The sequence below is a fragment of the Epinephelus fuscoguttatus genome, linkage group LG19 (genome assembly GCF_011397635.1).
Source record: "Epinephelus fuscoguttatus linkage group LG19, E.fuscoguttatus.final_Chr_v1".
NCBI lineage: Eukaryota > Metazoa > Chordata > Actinopteri > Perciformes > Serranidae > Epinephelus > Epinephelus fuscoguttatus.
Window position 1 is genome coordinate 19,393,196 of NC_064770.1, and position 13,050 is coordinate 19,406,245.

Consider the following 13,050-nt stretch of genomic DNA (forward strand, 5'->3'; position numbering starts at 1 on the left):
CTCGCTGGTGAGAAGATACTGGGTCCTAACAACTAATAAGCTCAGTCTTACCTGCCTATCTTGAGTTGAAATTTACCACCCATGTGTAATCTTTAACTTCCACTCATTCTCACTGGCTAATAGCCAGTTGGCAATATAAAAAGATTTATACTGTTTGCACTAAAAAAGCCAAAGACAAGGAGCTGATAACAAATATGAGCCACCAGGACAGAAAGAGGCTGGCACTACACATCAGTATATTTATTGAAATATCAAAATAAAATAAATAATAAAATATGTCTATTGTGACTCTTTGCAACCACAAAATGATATTATCTTTAGTCCTAACCTGTTGGCAAGCTAACTCGTTAGCATAGCCTACCTAGTTAGCAAGCTAACTCACTAACCCTGCAGTAGCTTATAAGGTGTTTGTTCATTGTGGGGATTTATTTTTCAATTGAACAAATGTAATCTTGGAAAACCTGGTTCAGCTCAGAAGAAATACAAAGGAGCAGTGCAGTGATGATGTCAGAGGGCTGTGATTGGTTCATTGCAGTGCTAGTCCAGGAACACAATGTGGGATGTTGATCAAGGAGCATGTCCCATTTGGCTCAATTACATCATGCAAAAGGACACCCCTTAAAAAAACATTGAACTCACCGACACCACTGGAGCAGACCTTTGCTGTATAATTTCCAAGCCTTGCTGTGTTTGAGTCCATCCACAGATCTGACACTGTGATCACAGGATCTTAACAGTGCTACATTATTTAGTGTCACACAGTCTGTTACAGCTGGATCTAAACACTGTCTGGTGAGAAGATACTGGGTCCAAACAACAAATAATCTGATTCTTACCTGCCTATGTTGACACAGGTCGAAATTGACCTCTCATGTGTAATTGTTAACTTTGAGTCATTCTCACTGGCGAAAAGTCGACCATTTCAAAAGATTTGTAGACTGTCTGCCCCAAAAAAGCAAAAGACAAGGAGCTGCTTTAAAAAAAAGCATGAGCCACCAGGAGAGAGACAAACTGGCATTACACTTGCTTTATTGAAACATCTTAATCATATGTCTGGTAGCACAGGCCTTGTGCCATATTAAACAACACAAACTGCATTACTGTGCTTTGATTATGAGAATGTCGACATATTTTATTTTTAACATAACCTACTCTCACCTGGCCTTTGCAGAATGCTCTTATCTCCTCTGTACTGGAGGTCTGGCTCTCCTTCAGCCTGATGCAGGCACACACCTGCTCACCCAGCCTCTCATCTTTCACTCCAACCACCTGGGAAACAGAGAAAATGACTAGAATGTAGATGTAATGTAGTGCAGCAAGGTGTATATTTGCTGTGACTGGAAGCAATGTATCTGATCTTTGCTGACATCTAGTGGTTCCAAGCCTCACCTGCACCTCCTGTACTTTGGGATGTGTATAGAGAAACTGTTCCATCTCAGCAGGGTAGATGTTCTCCCCTCCTCGGATGATCAAGTCCTTTATGCGTCCTTCAACGGCTCTTACCCAGTCCTGTACCAGTGGTCTTGGGAGATAACCTCTCTGGTCTTCTCAGGATCGTCCCAGTATCCATGCATCACACAGCTGCCTCTGATCATCAGCTCTCCTGAGGCCCCCAGAGGGACAATCCCCCCAGCCCTTATGTCAGATAGATGTGAATTTGAGTGTGAATGGCTGTCTGTCTCTATGTGTCAGAGCTGTGATAGTCTGGCGACCTGTCCAGGGTGTACCCCACCTCTCGCTCAATGTCAGGTGGGATAGGCTCCAGCCCCCCACGACCCCCAAGAGGATAAGCTGTTACAGAACTGAATGAACAAACTACAAGCCATCTTGGTGAGATGAAAGCAGGCATCACAAGCAAACAAACAAAAAAACACCATGGAAACTTCCTGTGCTCTTCCTTCCCCAGCTGGACAAACTCAGGAACATGGATTCCTTCGACAAGATGACCACCAAAGACTTGAACGACACTTTTTCAGAGACAAAGTTCGACAAAATAAAATATCCTTACTGGCCAAACAAACCCATTGCTGAACTGTAAATGTAACCCCCAACCATATTCTATATATAATGTATCTTCCACTGAGGAAAATCTGTTCAGTATGTGTATAAAAGTCTTGCTTCATTCTTTCAGAAGTAAAAAAAAAAAAAAAAGGACTGAAATGTTCCTTTTTTCTGCTGTAAGACCTTTATGAGTGGGGAAAAACATAAATGAAACAAATTACTCCAAGTAATTGATGACTTTAAATGATTCCTGGAAGTAAATCATGAAACTGTGGTACAACTTTCTTGCTTTTCGTGATCACTTAAACAAATTCAATAAAAGGTCTTCAGTGTTCACAGGCCCATTATAAACAACCCCACAGACCCCTCGCAGGCAAACAACTATTATTTTATTACTGAATTTCTTCCCAGGCGTCATGAACTGAACTTGATCTGTTGGACTTTGTTTTCTTTCTAAATTTGGTATGAAATATCTTCCAACACTCACTGAAAATCCAACCCTTGTGGATACACTGATGACTTTTTAAGTACACACTCGGCCAAATCACTCTCAGCTGAAAGCAGAGTACGGTTTCCTTCCCCAGTGGGGTCACTGTTGTCTTTGGGACAGTGACTTGTAGTTGTCAGTTTTCTGCATCAGCAGGGTAGCAGCACTCTTTTCTTTGTATATTTACTCATGTCTGCAGGTAGACACGGCCTCATTGCGTTGGACACGTCCTGTGTTACGTTAGACAGAATCAAGCCATCCATCAGTGTGTGGACGGCTTGTCTGCAGTACAAATGATTATCGCTGCAGCCCTTTTATTATGCAGTGTCAGTCTTGTACAAGCTTTGTTATGACTGCAGCATAAATCTACATTTCACCACGGCTAGTAATACGAGCTGTCTCTCTGGGATTGGAGAGAGACTTTAAACATAAAGCCTACTTTCTGTGCTCTTATTACACTGTTATTATGGGTTCGGTTTGTGGGCTAATACTGTACATAACTCCGTACATCGGTGCAGACATGATGATGATGAAGTGGAGGGATGTGCTCTGGCCTCAACGTTGTCATTGTCCCAGGATACAGCAGTGGCAAGAGACTGTCTTCCTCTAGGGGGCAGCATCTGTCCTGTTGAGAGGGATGTGTGACCTGTGTGTATCCAGCCTGCATGGGGTGTTAACCAAATGTCACTGCCATCAAGTCATTTTTAATAATCAGTTTATAAAGGATGGTGTCTTTCTGAGCAGACTGTGTGAAAATGTAAGTGTTCACTTTATTTTTAAGGGGAAATTAGCCAGAAATGGTCATGTTTTATATTTGCAGCACATATTAGTTTCAGATGGATAAAGGATGAAGAAAAATAATGTATATATTGTTACTTTAAATGTTCTCTTTTTCAAACTTGCAAAACTGTAGATTCCTATAATGCAGTCTAACATTTAAGACAATGACTGGATTATAAAAGCGAAAATAACCCAACTCTATTTCCAAAATACTGAAGGAAAACAATAAAATGGGACTCAACAACTGATGCACATATGTGTGTGAAATTCAATCGACAGTATCTGAGAAAAAAAAAAAGGCTGTGGTTTCTCATGTTTTACTTATTCCAATCTTGGATGAAACTGGTACACCAGCACTGCACTTCCACAAAGTTTGGCGATTTGCTAGAGACATCTTTAAAAAATAAATAGTGGTTGAAATCAAAGCAGCAGATGTTGAGATATCCCGGTTCAAGCTCCAAGAAACACTGGATCTCACAGTTTTCATAATGCAACTTGACAGTGCATTTCATTAGACCCTCCTCTGCTGCTGATTGCTCATGTCTTTAAATCTGTACATTCCCAGTTTATAACAAAATAATTTGCAGCCCTCCGAGCCTAAACCTCGATGACTCTGGTGGCATCATCACGGATATTTCTTCAGGCATTGCAAAGGTCCTCCAGAACCACAGGAGACATAATACAACGGTTTCCACAGTCATAGCAGTGGAGGAGTGTACAATATTTCTTTCAGCAGTCTCACAGTTTTTTAGATGCAAAATTTTAACTGTCAGCACATGGTGAGGCTCCTGCGCCCTGATTTCCCTACTCAGACATGTTATGCATTCCACAGTAAAGCGGTGATAATCCCCCCAAAATCGACACATTATGTCATGCCAGCTAGAGCTTGTGTCTTTGGTTTGCAACTGGATATACTTGACTGTGGTGCAACATGAGCAGGCAGCTCTGCAGCAGCTTCCTCAAGACGAGAGTGAGATTAAAAAACTGCACGTGAATTTAAGTGATTTCTCATGCAAAACTGGCTTCTTTTTGTTCTCTTTCTGTCCTGCCATTGCCAAGTGTTGGATTATATGTTCAGTGCTAATCAATCAGGTTGACCTTTGACCTTTGAGAGTTCCTGCAGGTCCCTAGCAACGCAACAGGGTCCTGAACTCTGATTAAGGGTCACTGACTGTCACCTGTGCCAAGCTTCTACGTGAAATGGCTTCATGCATGTGCACACAACTATGTTTGCGTGTGTGTGTGTGTGTGTGTGTGTGTGTGTGTGTAACCCCCTACAGCTCTACTTTCCCTGGGCTCAGCCATTCTTTTCCCAGCTGACTGTTCAGCTGTTGCCAACACTTGTCCGCTTGATAACTGTTGCTGTAACTCAGAGCTCAGCACGCTGGTTTACAACCAGTAATGATTTTAATGAAACCCCTCCGTGACATGGAACCCAGACTCTATCATTCAACATAATATCTTATTTTGAGGGTTGTACAGAAGGAAATATAAAGTGTTTTTAATCCAAGCAAACATTTGCAGCAGTAAAAAAAGTCTGTTTTATAAGAGTTTGACACTGGTGCTGAGCTGTGCTGTGTGTGACAGGCCCTAAATTCCTCCGATGCTATCCTGAATGAGGCAGTGCTGTTGTTGGGGTGGGTTTTCATTTAACATGTGCTCACAATGTTGAAGAAGCACGCTCGAATAATTTTACAGCTTTATTTGATCTTGGATGATGGATTCTTTTTGGGCAAAGATCACCCACAAAATGTTGGATTTTTTAAAACAGGAATTCACATCGATCATACTATATGTAATTTAATTTATTTTAAATTGCAAAATCATACTAGGGCTGATTTAATTACATGCTTCTCATTTGATGCAGGGTGAAAAAATGTCAGTGTCAGAAATTTCAATTATCCACTTCAACATAGTCTTTCACTTGTGCAAAAGTATGGCACTAGTGAAAAAATATTTCTCACTCACAGTTCATCAAATACCACCGCTTTGTCACAGGATCTCGGCAGCAGACATCGACCCACAGACCAGGTGTCAGCTGCTTTGACACCACGGGCAACTACCATAATATAGAGAGCAAGAAAGTCTGCATAGGGTGGGTTGAATAAATGCCAAACTTTCACCTGGGTCCCTGCCATTCATTTCTCATGTGAAACCAGGAGTCTGTTGAGTTTCTTTAGTAACAAGATGTATGTCATGTGAGGTTACATGACATTAGTAACAACCGCATTTTATTTTCGGGAAGTAAACCTAAAAACAAAGTGTTTAACCTGCATTGTAAATTTATTTAGAATTTAATGAGCAGAAACCGTACATTTGCTTTAAAAATAGACATGTATTTTAAAAGGAGACAATGCATGTAATGAGTGTAAATTGATACGCCTTCCCTGTACGTCCAAAACTGAGTAGGTCCACTGACAAAGCAGCGGTATTTCACAAGTTGGAATGAGGACTTGAGTGTGTGATTATGAGTCAAATTTACACATAAAGAGAGATTATAATGTGTGTTGTATGCTTGCGGTGTTTAACCAGTGTCTACATCATTGAGAGTAACAGTGTAACATACTTTTTGAATATTTGTTTTGAGTCGTGATGGGCTCGTGGCTCAAACTGTGTTATTCATGAAACCATCCAGTTGTAAATAAAATCAGAAATAATCTAAAAACGAAACAGCAGTATGATGCATTTATTTCCTCATTTGCAGAGTCCTCCTCCCTCAGGAATCGATCCATCATCCTCCGTCCCAAAGACTAACAGCTCACATCCGCTCCTGTGTGAAAATCTAAGTGTTCGCTTCCTACCTATCCATCACACAAGCTATTATGCTCCTCATTTAGACATCCATCAAATGTCACATGTTCCATTACACAATTCATCACGCTCTGCACTTGCCCCTCCATTGGCTGATGATCTTTGTCACCCCACAATGCCCCAAGATGTGTGTTTCCTTTAGAGGCTAGAGGGCACGCCCCGTCTCCTCCAGATTCTAATGGCTGAATTTAGACAGGATCCTTTTTTTTCTCTCTCCTCATCCAAAGGCCAAACCCAGGCCGAAGGTCAGAGGGGGTTGGCCTGGTTGCCAAGGAGGAGTCCACTGACGGGGCAAAGCCACTGGTGCTCATTGGACTGTGCAAACAGCAGATCTGCTGAGTCTGACAGGCCTGAGAGCAGAGGAGCTGGAGCAGATCGCATTATCACAATCAGACAAGAAGCAAAGGTTGATGAGTGAAAAGTTGTATGGAGCACACAACAACACGCTCATTCAAAGCCAAGATTAAGTCAAGAGAACTCCGGTGATGGAACAAGCTTTTGTTATTGTGATCAGTGGAAGTTTTCGTGATGGTCGATCCACAATGCACTGAATCACTTTGGGTTGGGTCATGCTAGAAAATAAGTTCAAACAACATGTTTACAAAAGTGTTTATAGCTGCCAGACTTGAAGGTGGGGTGAAGACATAGTCATCCTTAAGAGACAGGATAATAATTTATTGGGATATCTGTGGGGATTACTGCACGTATCTTCGAGATTTTTGTCAGTTTCAGAAAGTTATGGATTGCTGGACAACGCCCTCCCTTAAATCCAACATCGGAAGGTCTGGGGGGAGGGGTTGTACTGAAGCTATTCAATGGTCTAACAAGTCATTCTGATGGAGTATACTGGTGCCTTTACTATTGTGATAGTGAGAAAAACTAGACAACAAGGGAGCAAACACAGTCATGAGATTACAACATACTAAATCTGATCCTTCCGAAAGAAATGTGACTTTACTATCACAGATCAAGGTCGAGCTTTATTGCCGAGATCAAAATTTTGTGTGTTAGTATAAAGAAATATCAGGTCCATTGAAATTCTGTCATCTCCGAGCGAGCTCCATCTCTTTGCAGCAGACTGCCGATCACCATGACGTGGTGACATCATGAGAAAGTTGTCCCCCTGTTGACAAGGCCGACTGTTGCCATGGGGCTCCTGGAAATGGCACTGTGGATCCCAGTAAATGAAGGCTGTTGGGGGCGGGGACGTGAAGGCAAGTAAATAAAAGTGCCATTTGCAGTGTGTTTGCTTGACGTCCACCGAGCCAAATTCTGCTCCGTTATTGGGCTGCTGAGCATCGGGGGGCTCCCAGCAGCTCTGTGCGGCAGGACCCCCCACTCCGGAGGACATTGGCGTGTTTGCTGAACGAACAGGGCACCCCAACACGGCCTCTGGGAGCCATGTGAGCTGACAGCAGCCGCGCACATTCACCCATGAAGAAAAGAGGACGATGAGGGACAAAAGGGAGAAGGAGACAGTCTTGTAGGAGCAGACTTGAGCAGCAAATCACCATTCACAAACAGAAATAATTAGTTATAATACAGACATCAGCCAAGAGAGAGGAATTTACATGATAAAGCTTAGCAGTGTGGAGCTCTCTATCACATGCATGGCTGGTAGTTTCATCAACACTTTGGCTGTTGCTACTGTAGGTTTTTGACTGGATGTGATCCCACTGGTCTCTGCCAAAATTAAGCAACCCTGATCTCCAAACCACCCAATGAAGACAGCGCCTGGTCTGCTTCATGCACACTACACATTTACTCAGTCGGAGCACACAATTCCCAGATCCCCTTTGATACCTGATATTTAGACATGCAAGCCCATGCTGTGACCCCGCAATCACTTTTTGCTGGAGACACCCAACACCCGAGTCCTTAATCCTGCCATACTGCTGCAGTGGAAGAGGCAGGGTGACGGAAGCGGCTGCGAGGCATTTCAAGACTGGGAAACTCATGACCCACTGGGGATTAATGAGCATTCTGTGAGGGGCCTTATTGGCTTGTCGACCCTCGCGCTCTGATGTGTTCAGCGCTATGTGGGAATCACATACATGGGATTGTGGCAGTTAATGTTCAATCAAATACAATACTGTTTTAGGCATAGCTATGGATTTTTAGCCACACTAAGATATGGAAATCTCAGTCAGTGAGTCAGTCAGTCACTGCACCACTTTGATACTGACTAAAATATCTCAAAAACCATTAGACAGAACGGCGTTTAATTTGCGTTTGAAAGATATTAAAAGGGGAACTATGCCCATTTTCAAAAATCACGCATTATTCCTATGAAAATGAAAGAGCTAAAAGTCCAATTTGTGATGTCAGCAGGAGCTGCTCCATAGACAGTGAATTGGGAAAGATGTTACAGACGACACAGAGAGCACCTAGGGGAATGTTTTGAGCATATGGGTACAATTTCTGTTTCAGAGCTGAGAACACTACAATAGAATAAATCTAATTTGGGTATAAAAAAGAAAACAAACATTCTGTGGGTCCACAAAATCAGTCTCCCATTAATTGTCTATGGGATAGCTCCAGACTTTATACTCTATGACATCACAAGTTTGAGACATACTCTCTGGTTTCTGGCTTTAAGAGAGAGTAGCTCATGTTCATTAACATTGACTGAACTTTCCTAGGCCATGGAAATAACATACTGTAGGTGGTGTTCCTCTTTAACATCTCTAAGGGATACATTTTAATGACTTTGGTGCCCCATTATCAAGTCAAAATGCGAATTTGGCCAATGCTTTGGTCAATTATCAGATACTTAACTGATGTTCCCTTCAACCCCTTTGTGTTTGGTAACAATTACCAAACATTAGCATGCTAACAGGCTAAACTAAAACAGTGAACATTGTAAATATGACCTGCAAACATCAGCATGTTAGCACTGTCCCTGTGAGCATGTTAACATTAGCTCAAAGTGTTGCTTTTCCTAAGTACAGCTACACAGAGCTGCTAACATGGCTGCAGATTCTTAACTTAGTGTTGTTTTTTTTGGTTGATAAAGTACCTCTTTCGCCATGTGTGTAATAAGCCGGGCTTTGAAGCCAATTTGACATAGTCGCCAAACCGTGAAATTTGACTTCAGGGTCCATCATGTGACGCAAAAGTTAGCAACTGGCCAAGCAAAGTCTCGAGTGCTCTATGGACCCATAGATCCAAAAGATCTGGGTAATTTTATATCCAGGAAGTCAAACCTTTTGGCTTCATGTGCCACTGAGCAACTTTCATAGGAATGATTGGGGTCCCCCCTCCAATGCTGTATCCAGGTCTCTTTATACATCTATGCTGTGTAACTGGACTTATTTAACCAGTGAGAATTCAAGTAATTAGAAATTGCTGTGTAATTTAATGACCTAGTCCCCCTAGTAGTGCGATCTGACGAAACCATTTCTATTTGGCGAAATTGCACCAGTGGAGAGAAGCCCGCCATCCTAAGTTGAAGTTGGTTGTTGTTAAATAGAATTAATCAAATTATAAGAAAAAAGGGCATTAGGCCTATTCCACGAGATTATTAAGGTGGATTTTAAACCAGGGCTGCTTCACAGAAGTGTCAGGGCAGCATTGTGTCAGATCGGAGGTGTTAGTGCTGCAGCTGCAGTTGTGGCTGAGTGTGGGTGGCGGCTATCTCACTGCTGAGGCGGTGTGTTTATGTGTGCTGGGGTTAGGGCCACGCGCACAGTGCAGGCACACACCCTAACACACACACATGCACACACACACACACACAGAGAAAAACCACAGAGACGCTATTGATTCCAGCTAATCAAGGCAGCAGAGCTGGGGGAAGCTGTGCACGCGTGTGTGTGAAGTCAACACATTCTCCACATTCCAGCACTTCCCAAAGAGGCATAAAATATTAGCCACTGCACTGAGCTCGCAGGCCTCCTCACACTGCTGGGGACCTCCTGCTCTTTAACGCCACTGCCCTTCTTTCTGCGATGTCACTGTAGATTTCAACAGTACTTTTTTTCTTTCTCTTGTTTAATTCCACCCACGAGATGACCATGCAGCGACTTCTGGCTGAATCACACTGACAGCACAAAGACTCCACATATTCATGTCTGGTTTCAACTGGTCTTTTAAAACTGGTATTACAATGAAATCTGACCCTGCCCATAAAGTTGCAACAGACTGCATGTGCATATAAAACAGATTAGTCAGATTATTTGAATGAGCTCCACCCAGTGACATTAAATCTTTTAGAAGCAGAGCTAATGAAATGTGATTTATAAGCATTCTCTAAATTTAGATTTTATTTTATTTTGGATCTTTTTTCCTACTTATAAAGCAAGTTAAAGGTCAGGTTTCTTTTTTTAGATTTTGATAACATTCTGTAGCTTCCAAACAGTGCTCCTTCTGTATTCAAACCTGAACATTCAGATTTTGGTCTAAGTACAAATGTTTTAGAGTCACTGAAGTAGGTTTTTGCACAATGATGTCACTACACATAAACCCCCTAGCCCGCCTAAGGTGCATCTTCTTGACTGAGCCAAGCCTTATTTGAGAATTGTGTGTTTAGCCCTCTAACCAGTATGGAGGCTAAGCAATGTACTGCTGTGGACACCACCTTAATTTGGATCCAAAAGTGACACAAAAACACAAATAAAGTAACCAATCAAGGTAGCAGCAGTGGTAAAATGAGTGTTTTTGTCAGAGGAGTGTGGTAGCCTGGTGAAACCATCCTGATCTCGCGAGCTCACATTCCATTTTGCTCCGCAGATCAGTCTGGCCATGGAATCATAAACGCGAATTCTGGCATTGGTTCTGGCTTACCGGGCCAATCACAACTGTTTATTACTTTGGGGCGGGTTATGGGGGGGACAAGGAGCAGAGTGAATGCATTTCGTAAACAACCAACATGGCTACTGATTTTGAAACTGCGATGGTAAATGTGCTGAACGAACTGGAATGTACATTTTCTTTAAAAGCAGAACAAACAGCTGCACTGAAAGCATATTATTGAAGTGTTTGCCATCCTTCCTACGGGGTTTGGTAAAAGTTTAATTTACAAACTGGCTCCGTTGATCGGGAAAAGAACAACATGTTCGTGTAGATTTTTCGGGACTTTCTTTCAAAGTCACTCCTATGTCGACAAGTCGGTTGAAAACGGATTTGTCCTTCCGTCTTTTGTCAAATATTAGAGCACTGTTTGTAATAACACCTTTTAGTGACATAATTTTTTGGCAAAGACGGCAACACTCTTTCCTAGATATCATCACAGCTCATCTCCGCTGCACGCTACACAGTGGCGTTGTGCTAGCCCACGTCACAAGTTTCGTTTACTCTGATTGGTTTTCAGTCTTTCCAATTGCGTGAAGGGGCACTTTGAGTGACAGCCGTTGATACCGCCCCTTGGGAATAGAGGAAAGTACAGTCCGTGTCCAGACCCATTTGTGTTTTGCGAATTGTGTCTGGCAGCGCCAGGCTAGGAGTGTGGTGGCTATGAAGAGAGAAGAGATAACAGCATCAGCTTCCCATTGGGAAGGGCTGTCTGACAGCAAAGTAAAGTAGAGAAAACATACTAAATATAGCATACACTTAAACTTAAACAGATTTTTTTTCTTTTGGTGGGCCTTTTTTTTAGAAGGCTAAAATATGATTTGCTGCTCTCCTCCACCCACAACAGTACATTGCTTTGTTTTTGTGCTGGTACTCCAGTCTGCTTCTCCAAACTGTTTTTTTTTTTTTCAAAGATATTTTTTTGGGCATTTTAAGCCTTTAATTGATAGGACAGATGAGTGTGAAGGGGGGAGAGAGAGGGAGTGACATGCAGCAAAGGGCCACGGGCTGGAGTTGAACCCGGGCCACTGTAGCAACAGCATTGTACATGGGGCGCCTGCTCTACCATTAAGCCACCGACGCCCTGACCCAAACTTGGGGTTTACCGACAGACACCTACTGTACACTGACTATGGATAAGTACTGTGTATAACCCTACTTCAAAAATTCCAACCTAACCTTTTCAGTTATTATGATTATAATCATGGCTCTAAGTTAGGTCACTGCTTTCTGCTTATGGCTGAGTGAGCGTGTCCATTAAAAAGACAGAAAAGAACGCAGATGGAGTCGGTGCCGCATTAGTGACAATAGCTAATTCACACCAGAAGACAGCGAAAAATGTGCATCACAGTTTTCTAAAGCTCAAGGAGGTGTTATCAAATGTTGTACAAACTGTTCCATTTGAGAAGCTGGAACAAATGTTCCGCATTCCTGCTTGAAAATAACTGAAAACAATTAATTGATTACCAAAATATTTGCCCGTTGACTGATGTTGCTGAAGTCTAGTGAAAATAAATCCTTATGAGAGCTGGACGACACATGCTGCCTCTGTTGTGTACAGCTCAGGGTTGGAAAGAGTTGATATGCACAGGATAAGATGGACACACCGTCAACACTTTGGGCAGTGATGCAGATACTGATGATGTTGCAGGAATCACCTGAAGACTTTGTGCATCTGTCACCAGCAGCTGCCGGTGGACACATGGTACAAGCAAAGCAAGTCTTCCTGTCCACAGAGGAAGGAGAAAGGGGGTCTGACAACCAGGACAGCTGGACCAGCAAAAGACCCAGCAGCCAAGTACCCACTGACCCTCCTCTTCCTCTTCCTCCTCCTCCTCCAAGGCTCCTGGTCTTAAAGCCAGAGCGAGAAGGTTCACAGTAAGGCATCGTTACCATAGAAACTCTGTTTGCATTTCCCAGTGAGCAATTCAGGGACCGCTGGCTTTCAGCTGGAATTCAGACATTCAATTCAATGCACAGTGCTGTCTGGAGCAGCAATTGTCCATGTGGGGCAACTTATTGAAAGACATTCTAGGTGCGTTTCCGTTTTAAGTGAAAGGGCGGACAAAAGGAGCCTTGACCATGAACTGAACGCCATCCTGACAGGCCTGGCTCACAGGTTCCATCCACTGGTGTGGCACCAATAACCTGATTGGTTCCTTGAGTTTGATTTGAGGTGA